The sequence below is a fragment of the Pelobates fuscus genome, chromosome 3, assembly GCF_036172605.1.
Source record: "Pelobates fuscus isolate aPelFus1 chromosome 3, aPelFus1.pri, whole genome shotgun sequence".
NCBI lineage: Eukaryota > Metazoa > Chordata > Amphibia > Anura > Pelobatidae > Pelobates > Pelobates fuscus.
In genome coordinates this window covers 398,796,906-398,810,555 of record NC_086319.1, presented here as the reverse complement: position 1 = coordinate 398,810,555, position 13,650 = coordinate 398,796,906, and the positions used below count along the sequence as shown (strand labels likewise).

At 37.0% G+C, this 13,650-nt stretch overlaps 8 non-coding genes across 8 annotated transcripts; all 8 read right to left on the bottom strand.

Annotated features, from left to right (window-relative positions):
* Nucleotides 1-182: 182 nt before the first annotated feature.
* Nucleotides 183-254, bottom strand: TRNAG-UCC (transfer RNA glycine (anticodon UCC)). Its single transcript has one exon. It is a non-coding gene; the product is annotated as a tRNA-Gly (tRNA).
* A 457-nt stretch (nucleotides 255-711) lies between these two features.
* TRNAG-UCC (transfer RNA glycine (anticodon UCC)) lies at nucleotides 712-783 on the bottom strand. The gene has a single exon. It is a non-coding gene; the product is annotated as a tRNA-Gly (tRNA).
* A 1,413-nt stretch (nucleotides 784-2,196) lies between these two features.
* TRNAG-UCC (transfer RNA glycine (anticodon UCC)) lies at nucleotides 2,197-2,268 on the bottom strand. Its single transcript has one exon. It is a non-coding gene; the product is annotated as a tRNA-Gly (tRNA).
* A 5,120-nt stretch (nucleotides 2,269-7,388) lies between these two features.
* On the bottom strand, nucleotides 7,389-7,460 carry TRNAG-UCC (transfer RNA glycine (anticodon UCC)). The gene has a single exon. It is a non-coding gene; the product is annotated as a tRNA-Gly (tRNA).
* A 2,204-nt stretch (nucleotides 7,461-9,664) lies between these two features.
* Nucleotides 9,665-9,736, bottom strand: TRNAG-UCC (transfer RNA glycine (anticodon UCC)). Its single transcript has one exon. It is a non-coding gene; the product is annotated as a tRNA-Gly (tRNA).
* Nucleotides 9,737-10,459: 723 nt separating this feature from the next.
* TRNAG-UCC (transfer RNA glycine (anticodon UCC)) lies at nucleotides 10,460-10,531 on the bottom strand. The gene has a single exon. It is a non-coding gene; the product is annotated as a tRNA-Gly (tRNA).
* A 1,676-nt stretch (nucleotides 10,532-12,207) lies between these two features.
* TRNAG-UCC (transfer RNA glycine (anticodon UCC)) lies at nucleotides 12,208-12,279 on the bottom strand. Its single transcript has one exon. It is a non-coding gene; the product is annotated as a tRNA-Gly (tRNA).
* Nucleotides 12,280-13,002: 723 nt separating this feature from the next.
* On the bottom strand, nucleotides 13,003-13,074 carry TRNAG-UCC (transfer RNA glycine (anticodon UCC)). The gene has a single exon. It is a non-coding gene; the product is annotated as a tRNA-Gly (tRNA).
* Nucleotides 13,075-13,650: the final 576 nt, after the last annotated feature.

Sequence of the window (13,650 nt, the reverse complement as noted above, 5' to 3'; positions counted from 1 at the left end):
ATTCAAAAACAAAAAACCCAAAGTGATTGACAATTTCCGAGAGTCATTCATATCTGATCTATGTAGAGCATGATCCAGCACAAAATGTTGTTGATTCAGCAACAAGTGCAGTAACAGTCATTGAAAATGTTAAATCGGAACGCAAAATTTGCTGAATAAAGTGTCGTAAAATCAGATTTTCTTGCGTTGGCCGGGAATCGAACCCGGGTCAACTGCTTGGAAGGCAGCTATGCTCACCACTATACCACCAACGCTTGATGTGTTTTGGTTTTACCGACACCACGAGCCATACGGTCACATTTTCAGACAAGCTTCCTGATCTCTCAAGAACGCTCGCCTAGTCTAAGTTCACATTTTGCTGTTTCAAACTTTGCAAGCACACTGTTTATTGGAATAAGATGAAAAAATATCTATTGCAGAAATTTTAACTTGACTTGGGCACTTCCCAAAAATTGGGTTCTTCCAAACTGATACGGTTCAGATTTTCGAGAGACGTGCTTAAAATGACCATTATTGTACAAGAAAAAAAATTCAAAAACAAAAAACCCAAAGTGATTGACAATTTCCGAGAGTCATTCATATCTGATCTATGTAGAGCATGATCCAGCACAAAATGTTGTTGATTCAGCAACAAGTGCAGTAACAGTCATTGAAAATGTTAAATCGGAACGCAAAATTTGCTGACTAAAGTGTCGTAAAATCAGATTTTTTTGCGTTGGCCGGGAATCGAACCCGGGTCAACTGCTTGGAAGGCAGCTATGCTCACCACTATACCACCAACGCTTGATGCGTTTTGGTTTTACCGACACCACGAGCCATACGGTCACATTTTCAGACAAGCTTCCTGATCTCTCAAGAACGCTCGCCTAGTCTAAGTTCACATTTTGCTGTTTCAAACTTTGCAAGCACACTGTTTATTGGAATAAGATGAAAAAATCTATTGATGTGTTTTAGTTTTACTGACACCACGAGCCATATGGTCACATTTTCAGACAAGCTTCCTGATCTCTCAAGAACGCTCGCCTAGTCTAAGTTCACATTTCGCTGTTTCAAACTTTGCAAGCACACTGTTTATTGGAATAAGATGAAAAAAAATGTATTGCAGAAATTTTAACTTGACTTGGGCACTTCCCAAAAATTGGGTTCTTCCAAACTGATACGGTTCAGATTTTCGAGAGACGTGCTTAAAATGACCATTATTGTACAAGAAAAAAAATTCAAAAACAAAAAACCCAAAGTGATTGACAATTTCCGAAAGTCATTCATATCTGATCTATGTAGAGCATGATCCAGTCTAAGTTCACATTTCGCTGTTTTAAACTTTGCAAGCACACTGTTTATTGGAATAAGATGAAAAAAAATCTATTGCAGAAATTTTAACTTGACTTGGGCACTTCCCAAAAATTGGGTTCTTCCAAACTGATACGGTTCAGATTTTCGAGAGACGTGCTTAAAATGACCATTATTGTACAAGAAAAAAAATTCAAAAACAAAAAACCCAAAGTGATTGACAATTTCCGAAAGTCATTCATATCTGATCTATGTAGAGCATGATCCAGTCTAAGTTCACATTTCGCTGTTTCAAACTTTGCAAGCACACTGTTTATTGGAATAAGATGAAAAAAAAATCTATTGCAGAAATTTTAACTTGACTTGGGCACTTCCCAAAAATTGGGTTCTTCCAAACTGATACGGTTCAGATTTTCGAGAGACGTGCTTAAAATGACCATTATTGTACAAGAAAAAAAATTCAAAAACAAAAAACCCAAAGTGATTGACAATTTCCGAGAGTCATTCATATCTGATCTATGTAGAGCATGATCCAGTCTAAGTTCACATTTCGCTGTTTCAAACTTTGCAAGCACACTGTTTATTGGAATAAGATGAAAAAAAATCTATTGCAGAAATTTTAACTTGACTTGGGCACTTCCCAAAAATTGGGTTCTTCCAAACTGATACGGTTCAGATTTTCGAGAGACGTGCTTAAAATGACCATTATTGTACAAGAAAAAAAATTCAAAAACAAAAAACCCAAAGTGATTGACAATTTCCGAGAGTCATTCATATCTGATCTATGTAGAGCATGATCCAGCACAAAATGTTGTTGATTCAGCAACAAGTGCAGTAACAGTCATTGAAAATGTTAAATCGGAACGCAAAATTTGCTGACTAAAGTGTCGTAAAATCAGATTTTCTTGCGTTGGCCGGGAATCGAACCCGGGTCAACTGCTTGGAAGGCAGCTATGCTCACCACTATACCACCAACGCTTGATGTGTTATGGTTTTACCGACACCACGAGCCATATGGTCACATTTTCAGACAAGCTTCCTGATCTCTCAAGAACGCTCGCCTAGTCTAAGTTCACATTTTGCTGTTTCAAACTTTGCAAGCATACTGTTTATTGGAATAAGATGAAAAAAAATCTATTGCAGAAATTTTAACTTGACTTGGGCACTTCCCAAAAATTGGGTTCTTCCAAACTGATACGGTTCAGATTTTCGAGAGACGTGCTTAAAATGACCATTATTGTACAAGAAAAAAAATTCAAAAACAAAAAACTCAAAGTGATTGACAATTTCCGAGAGTCATTCATATCTGATCTATGTAGAACATGATCCAGTCTAAGTTCACATTTCGCTGTTTCAAACTTTCCAAGCACACTGTTTATTGGAATAAGATGAAAAAAAATCTATTGCAGAAATTTTAACTTGACTTGGGCACTTCCCAAAAATTGGGTTCTTCCAAACTGATACGGTTCAGATTTTCGAGAGATGTGCTTAAAATGACCATTATTGTACAAGAAAAAAAATTCAAAAACAAAAAACCCAAAGTGATTGACAATTTCCGAGAGTCATTCATATCTGATCTATGTAGAGCATGATCCAGCACAAAATGTTGTTGATTCAGCAACAAGTGTAGTAACAGTCGTTGAAAATGTTAAATAGGAACGCAAAATTTGCTGAATAAAGTGTCGTAAAATCAGATTTTTTTGCGTTGGCCAGGAATCAAACCCGGGTCAACTGCTTGGAAGGCAGCTATGCTCACCACTATACCACCAACGCTTGATGCGTTTTGGTTTTACAGACACCACGAGCCATATGGTCACATTTTCAGACAAGCTTCCTGATCTCACAAGAACGCTCGCCTAGTCTAAGTTCACATTTTGCTGTTTCAAACTTTGCAAGCACACTGTTTATTGGAATAAGATGAAAAAAAATCTATTGCAGAAATTTTAACTTGACTTGGGCACTTCCCAAAAATTGGGTTCTTCCAAACTGATACGGTTCAGATTTTCGAGAGACGTGCTTAAAATGACCATTATTGTACAAGAAAAAAAATTCAAAAACAAAAAACCCAAAGTGATTGACAATTTCCGAGAGTCATTCATATCTGATCTATGTAGAGCATGATCCTGTCTAAGTTCACATTTCGCTGTTTCAAACTTTGCAAGCACACTGTTTATTGGAATAAGATGAAAAAAATCTATTGCAGAAATTTTAAATTTACTTGGGCACTTCCCAAAAATTGGGTTCTTCCAAACTGATACGGTTCAGATTTTCGAGAGACGTGCTTAAAATGAACATTATTGTACAAGAAAAAAAATTCAAAAACAAAAAACCCAAAGTGATTGACAATTTCCGAGAGTCATTCATATCTGATCTATGTAGAGCATGATCCAGTCTAAGTTCACATTTCGCTGTTTCAAACTTTGCAAGCACACTGTTTATTGGAATAAGATGAAAAAAAATCTATTGCAGAAATTTTAACTTGACTTGGGCACTTCCCAAAAATTGGGTTCTTCCAAACTGATACGGTTCAGATTTTCGAGAGACGTGCTTAAAATGACCATTATTGTACAAGAAAAAAAATTCAAAAACAAAAAACCCAAAGTGATTGACAATTTCCGAGAGTCATTCATATCTGATCTATGTAGAGCATGATCCAGCACAAAATGTTGTTGATTCAGCAACAAGTGCAGTAACAGTCATTGAAAATGTTAAATCGGAACGCAAAATTTGCTGACTAAAGTGTCGTAAAATCAGATTTTCTTGCGTTGGCCGGGAATCGAACTCGGGTCAACTGCTTGGAAGGCAGCTATGCTCACCACTATACCACCAACGCTTGATGTGTTATGGTTTTACCGACACCACGAGCCATATGGTTACATTTTCAGACAAGCTTCCTGATCTCTCAAGAACGCTCGCCTAGTCTAAGTTCACATTTTGCTGTTTCAAACTTTGCAAGCATACTGTTTATTGGAATAAGATGAAAAAAAATCTATTGCAGAAATTTTAACTTGACTTGGGCACTTCCCAAAAATTGGGTTCTTCCAAACTGATACGGTTCAGATTTTCGAGAGACGTGCTTAAAATGACCATTATTGTACAAGAAAAAAAATTCAAAAACAAAAAACTCAAAGTGATTGACAATTTCCGAGAGTCATTCATATCTGATCTATGTAGAACATGATCCAGTCTAAGTTCACATTTCGCTGTTTCAAACTTTCCAAGCACACTGTTTATTGGAATAAGATGAAAAAAAATCTATTGCAGAAATTTTAACTTGACTTGGGCACTTCCCAAAAATTGGGTTCTTCCAAACTGATACGGTTCAGATTTTCGAGAGACGTGCTTAAAATGACCATTATTGTACAAGAAAAAAAATTCAAAAACAAAAAACCCAAAGTGATTGACAATTTCCGAGAGTCATTCATATCTGATCTATGTAGAGCATGATCCAGCACAAAATGTTGTTGATTCAGCAACAAGTGTAGTAACAGTCGTTGAAAATGTTAAATAGGAACGCAAAATTTGCTGAATAAAGTGTCGTAAAATCAGATTTTTTTGCGTTGGCCAGGAATCAAACCCGGGTCAACTGCTTGGAAGGCAGCTATGCTCACCACTATACCACCAACGCTTGATGCGTTTTGGTTTTACCGACACCACGAGCCATATGGTCACATTTTCAGACAAGCTTCCTGATCTCACAAGAACGCTCGCCTAGTCTAAGTTCACATTTTGCTGTTTCAAACTTTGCAAGCACACTGTTTATTGGAATAAGATGAAAAAAAATCTATTGCAGAAATTTTAACTTGACTTGGGCACTTCCCAAAAATTGGGTTCTTCCAAACTGATACGGTTCAGATTTTCGAGAGACGTGCTTAAAATGACCATTATTGTACAAGAAAAAAAATTCAAAAACAAAAAACCCAAAGTGATTGACAATTTCCGAGAGTCATTCATATCTGATCTATGTAGAGCATGATCCTGTCTAAGTTCACATTTCGCTGTTTCAAACTTTGCAAGCACACTGTTTATTGGAATAAGATGAAAAAAATCTATTGCAGAAATTTTAAATTTACTTGGGCACTTCCCAAAAATTGGGTTCTTCCAAACTGATACGGTTCAGATTTTCGAGAGACGTGCTTAAAATGAACATTATTGTACAAGAAAAAAAATTCAAAAACAAAAAACCCAAAGTGATTGACAATTTCCGAGAGTCATTCATATCTGATCTATGTAGAGCATGATCCTGTCTAAGTTCACATTTCGCTGTTTCAAACTTTGCAAGCACACTGTTTATTGGAATAAGATGAAAAAAAATCTATTGCAGAAATTTTAACTTGACTTGGGCACTTCCCAAAAATTGGGTTCTTCCAAACTGATACGGTTCAGATTTTCGAGAGACGTGCTTAAAATGACCATTATTGTACAAGAAAAAAAATTCAAAAACAAAAAACCCAAAGTGATTGACAATTTCCGAGAGTCATTCATATCTGATCTATGTAGAGCATGATCCAGTCTAAGTTCACATTTCGCTGTTTCAAACTTTGCAAGCACACTGTTTATTGGAATAAGATGAAAAAAAATCTATTGCAGAAATTTTAACTTGACTTGGGCACTTCCCAAAAATTGGGTTCTTCCAAACTGATACGGTTCAGATTTTCGAGAGACGTGCTTAAAATGACCATTATTGTACAAGAAAAAAAATTCAAAAACAAAAAACCCAAAGTGATTGACAATTTCCGAGAGTCATTCATATCTGATCTATGTAGAGCATGATCCAGCACAAAATGTTGTTTATTCAGCAACAAGTGCAGTAACAGTCATTGAAAATGTTAAATAGGAACGCAAAATTTGCTGAATAAAGTGTCGTAAAATCAGATTTTCTTGCGTTGGCCGGGAATCGAACCCAGGTCAACTGCTTGGAAGGCAGCTATGCTCACCACTATACCACCAACGCTTGATGCGTTTTGGTTTTACCGACACCACGAGCCATACGGTCACATTTTCAGACAAGCTTCCTGATCTCTCAAGAACGCTCGCCTAGTCTAAGTTCACATTTTGCTGTTTCAAACTTTGCAAGCACACTGTTTATTGGAATAAGATGAAAAAAATCTATTGATGTGTTTTAGTTTTACCGACACCACGAGCCATACGGTCACATTTTCAGACAAGCTTCCTGATCTCTCAAGAACGCTCGCCTAGTCTAAGTTCACATTTCGCTGTTTCAAACTTTGCAAGCACACTGTTTATTGGAATAAGATGAAAAAAAATGTATTGCAGAAATTTTAACTTGACTTGGGCACTTCCCAAAAATTGGGTTCTTCCAAACTGATACGGTTCAGATTTTCGAGAGACGTGCTTAAAATGACCATTATTGTACAAGAAAAAAAATTCAAAAACAAAAAACCCAAAGTGATTGACAATTTCCGAGAGTCATTCATATCTGATCTATGTAGAGCATGATCCAGCACAAAATGTTGTTGATTCAGCAACAAGTGCAGTAACAGTCATTGAAAATGTTAAATCGGAACGCAAAATTTGCTGACTAAAGTGTCGTAAAATCAGATTTTCTTGCGTTGGCCGGGAATCAAACCCGGGTCAACTGCTTGGAAGGCAGCTATGCTCACCACTATACCACCAACACTTGATGCGTTTTGGTTTTACCGACACCACGAGCCATATGGTCACATTTTCAGACAAGCTTCCTGATCTCTCAAGAACGCTCGCCTAGTCTAAGTTCACATTTTGCTGTTTCAAACTTTGCAAGCACACTGTTTATTGGAATAAGATGAAAAAAAATCTATTGCAGAAATTTTAACTTGACTTGGGCACTTCCCAAAAATTGGGTTCTTCCAAACTGATACGGTTCAGATTTTCGAGAGACGTGCTTAAAATGACCATTATTGTACAAGAAAAAAAATTCAAAAACAAAAAACCCAAAATGATTGACAATTTCCGAGAGTCATTCATATCTGATCTATGTAGAGCATGATCCAGCACAAAATGTTGTTTATTCAGCAACAAGTGCAGTAACAGTCATTGAAAATGTTAAATAGGAACGCAAAATTTGCTGAATAAAGTGTCGTAAAATCAGATTTTCTTGCGTTGGCCGGGAATCGAACCCGGGTCAACTGCTTGGAAGGCAGCTATGCTCACCACTATACCACCAACGCTTGATGCGTTTTGGTTTTACCGACACCACGAGCCATACGGTCACATTTTCAGACAAGCTTCCTGATCTCTCAAGAACGCTCGCCTAGTCTAAGTTCACATTTTGCTGTTTCAAACTTTGCAAGCACACTGTTTATTGGAATAAGATGAAAAAAATCTATTGATGTGTTTTAGTTTTACCGACACCACGAGCCATACGGTCACATTTTCAGACAAGCTTCCTGATCTCTCAAGAACGCTCGCCTAGTCTAAGTTCACATTTCGCTGTTTCAAACTTTGCAAGCACACTGTTTATTGGAATAAGATGAAAAAAAATGTATTGCAGAAATTTTAACTTGACTTGGGCACTTCCCAAAAATTGGGTTCTTCCAAACTGATACGGTTCAGATTTTCGAGAGACGTGCTTAAAATGACCATTATTGTACAAGAAAAAAAATTCAAAAACAAAAAACCCAAAGTGATTGACAATTTCCGAGAGTCATTCATATCTGATCTATGTAGAGCATGATCCAGCACAAAATGTTGTTGATTCAGCAACAAGTGCAGTAACAGTCATTGAAAATGTTAAATCGGAACGCAAAATTTGCTGACTAAAGTGTCGTAAAATCAGATTTTCTTGCGTTGGCCGGGAATCAAACCCGGGTCAACTGCTTGGAAGGCAGCTATGCTCACCACTATACCACCAACACTTGATGCGTTTTGGTTTTACCGACACCACGAGCCATATGGTCACATTTTCAGACAAGCTTCCTGATCTCTCAAGAACGCTCGCCTAGTCTAAGTTCACATTTTGCTGTTTCAAACTTTGCAAGCACACTGTTTATTGGAATAAGATGAAAAAAAATCTATTGCAGAAATTTTAACTTGACTTGGGCACTTCCCAAAAATTGGGTTCTTCCAAACTGATACGGTTCAGATTTTCGAGAGACGTGCTTAAAATGACCATTATTGTACAAGAAAAAAAATTCAAAAACAAAAAACCCAAAATGATTGACAATTTCCGAGAGTCATTCATATCTGATCTATGTAGAGCATGATCCAGCACAAAATGTTGTTGATTCAGCAACAAGTGCAGTAACAGTCGTTGAGAATGTTAAATAGGAACGCAAAATTTGCTGAATAAAGTGTCGTAAAATCAGATTTTTTTGCGTTGGCCGGGAATCGAACCCAGGTCAACTGCTTGGAAGGCAGCTATGCTCACCACTATACCACCAACGCTTGATGCGTTTTGGTTTTACCGACACCACGAGCCATACGGTCACATTTTCAGACAAGCTTCCTGATCTCTCAAGAACGCTCGCCTAGTCTAAGTTCACATTTTGCTGTTTCAAACTTTGCAAGCACACTGTTTATTGGAATAAGATGAAAAAAAATCTATTGCAGAAATTTTAACTTGACTTGGGCACTTCCCAAAAATTGGGTTCTTCCAAACTGATACGGTTCAGATTTTCGAGAGACGTGCTTAAAATGACCATTATTGTACAAGAAAAAAAATTCAAAAACAAAAAACCCAAAGTGATTGACAATTTCCGAGAGTCATTCATATCTGATCTATGTAGAGCATGATCCTGTCTAAGTTCACATTTCGCTGTTTCAAACTTTGCAAGCACACTGTTTATTGGAATAAGATGAAAAAAATCTATTGCAGAAATTTTAAATTGACGTGGGCACTTCCCAAAAATTGGGTTCTTCCAAACTGATACGGTTCAGATTTTCGAGAGACGTGCTTAAAATGAACATTATTGTACAAGAAAAAAAATTCAAAAACAAAAAACCCAAAGTGATTGACAATTTCCGAGAGTCATTCATATCTGATCTATGTAGAGCATGATCCTGTCTAAGTTCACATTTCGCTGTTTCAAACTTTGCAAGCACACTGTTTATTGGAATAAGATGAAAAAAAATCTATTGCAGAAATTTTAACTTGACTTGGGCACTTCCCAAAAATTGGGTTCTTCCAAACTGATACGGTTCAGATTTTCGAGAGACGTGCTTAAAATGACCATTATTGTACAAGAAAAAAAATTCAAAAACAAAAAACCCAAAGTGATTGACAATTTCCGAGAGTCATTCATATCTGATCTATGTAGAGCATGATCCAACACAAAATGTTGTTGATTCAGCAACAAGTGCAGTAACAGTCATTGAAAATGTTAAATCGGAACGCAAAATTTGCTGACTAAAGTGTCGTAAAATCAGATTTTCTTGCGTTGGCCGGGAATCGAACCCGGGTCAACTGCTTGGAAGGCAGCTATGCTCACCACTATACCACCAACGCTTGATGTGTTTTGGTTTTACCGACACCACGAGCCATATGGTCACATTTTCAGACAAGCTTCCTGATCTCTCAAGAACGCTCGCCTAGTCTAAGTTCACATTTTGCTGTTTCAAACTTTGCAAGCATACTGTTTATTGGAATAAGATGAAAAAAAATCTATTGCAGAAATTTTAACTTGACTTGGGCACTTCCCAAAAATTGGGTTCTTCCAAACTGATACGGTTCAGATTTTCGAGAGACGTGCTTAAAATGACCATTATTGTACAAGAAAAAAAATTCAAAAACAAAAAACTCAAAGTGATTGACAATTTCCGAGAGTCATTCATATCTGATCTATGTAGAACATGATCCAGTCTAAGTTCACATTTCGCTGTTTCAAACTTTCCAAGCACACTGTTTATTGGAATAAGATGAAAAAAAATCTATTGCAGAAATTTTAACTCAACTTGGGCACTTCCCAAAAATTGGGTTCTTCCAAACTGATACGGTTCAGATTTTCGAGAGACGTGCTTAAAATGACCATTATTGTACAAGAAAAAAAATTCAAAAACAAAAAACCCAAAGTGATTGACAATTTCCGAGAGTCATTCATATCTGATCTATGTAGAGCATGATCCAGCACAAAATGTTGTTTATTCAGCAACAAGTGCAGTAACAGTCATTGAAAATGTTAAATAGGAACGCAAAATTTGCTGAATAAAGTGTCGTAAAATCAGATTTACTTGCGTTGGCCGGGAATCGAACCCGGGTCAACTGCTTGGAAGGCAGCTATGCTCACCACTATACCACCAACGCTTGATGCGTTTTGGTTTTACCGACACCACGAGCCATACGGTCACATTTTCAGACAAGCTTCCTGATCTCTCAAGAACGCTCGCCTAGTCTAAGTTCACATTTTGCTGTTTCAAACTTTGCAAGCACACTGTTTATTGGAATAAGATGAAAAAAATCTATTGATGTGTTTTAGTTTTACCGACACCACGAGCCATACGGTCACATTTTCAGACAAGCTTCCTGATCTCTCAAGAACGCTCGCCTAGTCTAAGTTCACATTTCGCTGTTTCAAACTTTGCAAGCACACTGTTTATTGGAATAAGATGAAAAAAAATCTATTGCAGAAATTTTAACTTGACTTGGGCACTTCCCAAAAATTGGGTTCTTCCAAACTGATACGGTTCAGATTTTCGAGAGACGTGCTTAAAATGACCATTATTGTACAAGAAAAAAAATTCAAAAACAAAAAACCCAAAGTGATTGACAATTTCCGAGAGTCATTCATATCTGATCTATGTAGAGCATGATCCAGTCTAAGTTCACATTTCGCTGTTTCAAACTTTGCAAGCACACTGTTTATTGGAATAAGATGAAAAAAAATCTATTGCAGAAATTTTAACTTGACTTGGGCACTTCCCAAAAATTGGGTTCTTCCAAACTGATACGGTTCAGATTTTCGAGAGACGTGCTTAAAATGACCATTATTGTACAAGAAAAAAAATTCAAAAACAAAAAACCCAAAGTGATTGACAATTTCCGAGAGTCATTCATATCTGATCTATGTAGAGCATGATCCAGTCTAAGTTCACATTTCGCTGTTTCAAACTTTGCAAGCACACTGTTTATTGGAATAAGATGAAAAAAAATCTATTGCAGAAATTTTAACTTGACTTGGGCACTTCCCAAAAATTGGGTTCTTCCAAACTGATACGGTTCAGATTTTCGAGAGACGTGCTTAAAATGACCATTATTGTACAAGAAAAAAAATTCAAAAACAAAAAACCCAAAGTGATTGACAATTTCCGAGAGTCATTCATATCTGATCTATGTAGAGCATGATCCAGCACAAAATGTTGTTGATTCAGCAACAAGTGCAGTAACAGTCATTGAAAATGTTAAATCGGAACGCAAAATTTGCTGACTAAAGTGTCGTAAAATCAGATTTTCTTGCGTTGGCCGGGAATCAAACCCGGGTCAACTGCTTGGAAGGCAGCTATGCTCACCACTATACCACCAACACTTGATGCGTTTTGGTTTTACCGACACCACGAGCCATATGGTCACATTTTCAGACAAGCTTCCTGATCTCTCAAGAACGCTCGCCTAGTCTAAGTTCACATTTTGCTGTTTCAAACTTTGCAAGCACACTGTTTATTGGAATAAGATGAAAAAAAATCTATTGCAGAAATTTTAACTTGACTTGGGCACTTCCCAAAAATTGGGTTCTTCCAAACTGATACGGTTCAGATTTTCGAGAGACGTGCTTAAAATGACCATTATTGTACAAGAAAAAAAATTCAAAAACAAAAAACCCAAAGTGATTGACAATTTCCGAGAGTCATTCATATCTGATCTATGTAGAGCATGATCCAACACAAAATGTTGTTGATTCAGCAACAAGTGCAGTAACAGTCATTGAAAATGTTAAATCGGAACGCAAAATTTGCTGACTAAAGTGTCGTAAAATCAGATTTTCTTGCGTTGGCCGGGAATCGAACCCGGGTCAACTGCTTGGAAGGCAGCTATGCTCACCACTATACCACCAACGCTTGATGTGTTTTGGTTTTACCGACACCACGAGCCATATGGTCACATTTTCAGACAAGCTTCCTGATCTCTCAAGAACGCTCGCCTAGTCTAAGTTCACATTTTGCTGTTTCAAACTTTGCAAGCATACTGTTTATTGGAATAAGATGAAAAAAAATCTATTGCAGAAATTTTAACTTGACTTGGGCACTTCCCAAAAATTGGGTTCTTCCAAACTGATACGGTTCAGATTTTCGAGAGACGTGCTTAAAATGACCATTATTGTACAAGAAAAAAAATTCAAAAACAAAAAACTCAAAGTGATTGACAATTTCCGAGAGTCATTCATATCTGATCTATGTAGAACATGATCCAGTCTAAGTTCACATTTCGCTGTTTCAAACTTTCCAAGCACACTGTTTATTGGAATAAGATGAAAAAAAATCTATTGCAGAAATTTTAACTTGACTTGGGCACTTCCCAAAAATTGGGTTCTTCCAAACTGATACGGTTCAGATTTTCGAGAGACGTGCTTAAAATGACCATTATTGTACAAGAAAAAAAATTCAAAAACAAAAAACCCAAAGTGATTGACAATTTCCGAGAGTCATTCATATCTGATCTATGTAGAGCATGATCCAGCACAAAATGTTGTTTATTCAGCAACAAGTGCAGTAACAGTCATTGAAAATGTTAAATAGGAACGCAAAATTTGCTGAATAAAGTGTCGTAAAATCAGATTTACTTGCGTTGGCCGGGAATCGAACCCGGGTCAACTGCTTGGAAGGCAGCTATGCTCACCACTATACCACCAACGCTTGATGCGTTTTGGTTTTACCGACACCACGAGCCATACGGTCACATTTTCAGACAAGCTTCCTGATCTCTCAAGAACGCTCGCCTAGTCTAAGTTCACATTTTGCTGTTTCAAACTTTGCAAGCACACTGTTTATTGGAATAAGATGAAAAAAATCTATTGATGTGTTTTAGTTTTACCGACACCACGAGCCATACGGTCACATTTTCAGACAAGCTTCCTGATCTCTCAAGAACGCTCGCCTAGTCTAAGTTCACATTTCGCTGTTTCAAACTTTGCAAGCACACTGTTTATTGGAATAAGATGAAAAAAAATCTATTGCAGAAATTTTAACTTGACTTGGGCACTTCCCAAAAATTGGGTTCTTCCAAACTGATACGGTTCAGATTTTCGAGAGACGTGCTTAAAATGACCATTATTGTACAAGAAAAAAAATTCAAAAACAAAAAACCCAAAGTGATTGACAATTTCCGAGAGTCATTCATATCTGATCTATGTAGAGCATGATCCAGCACAAAATGTTGTTGATTCAGCAACAAGTGCAGTAACAGTCATTGAAAATGTTAAATCGGAACGC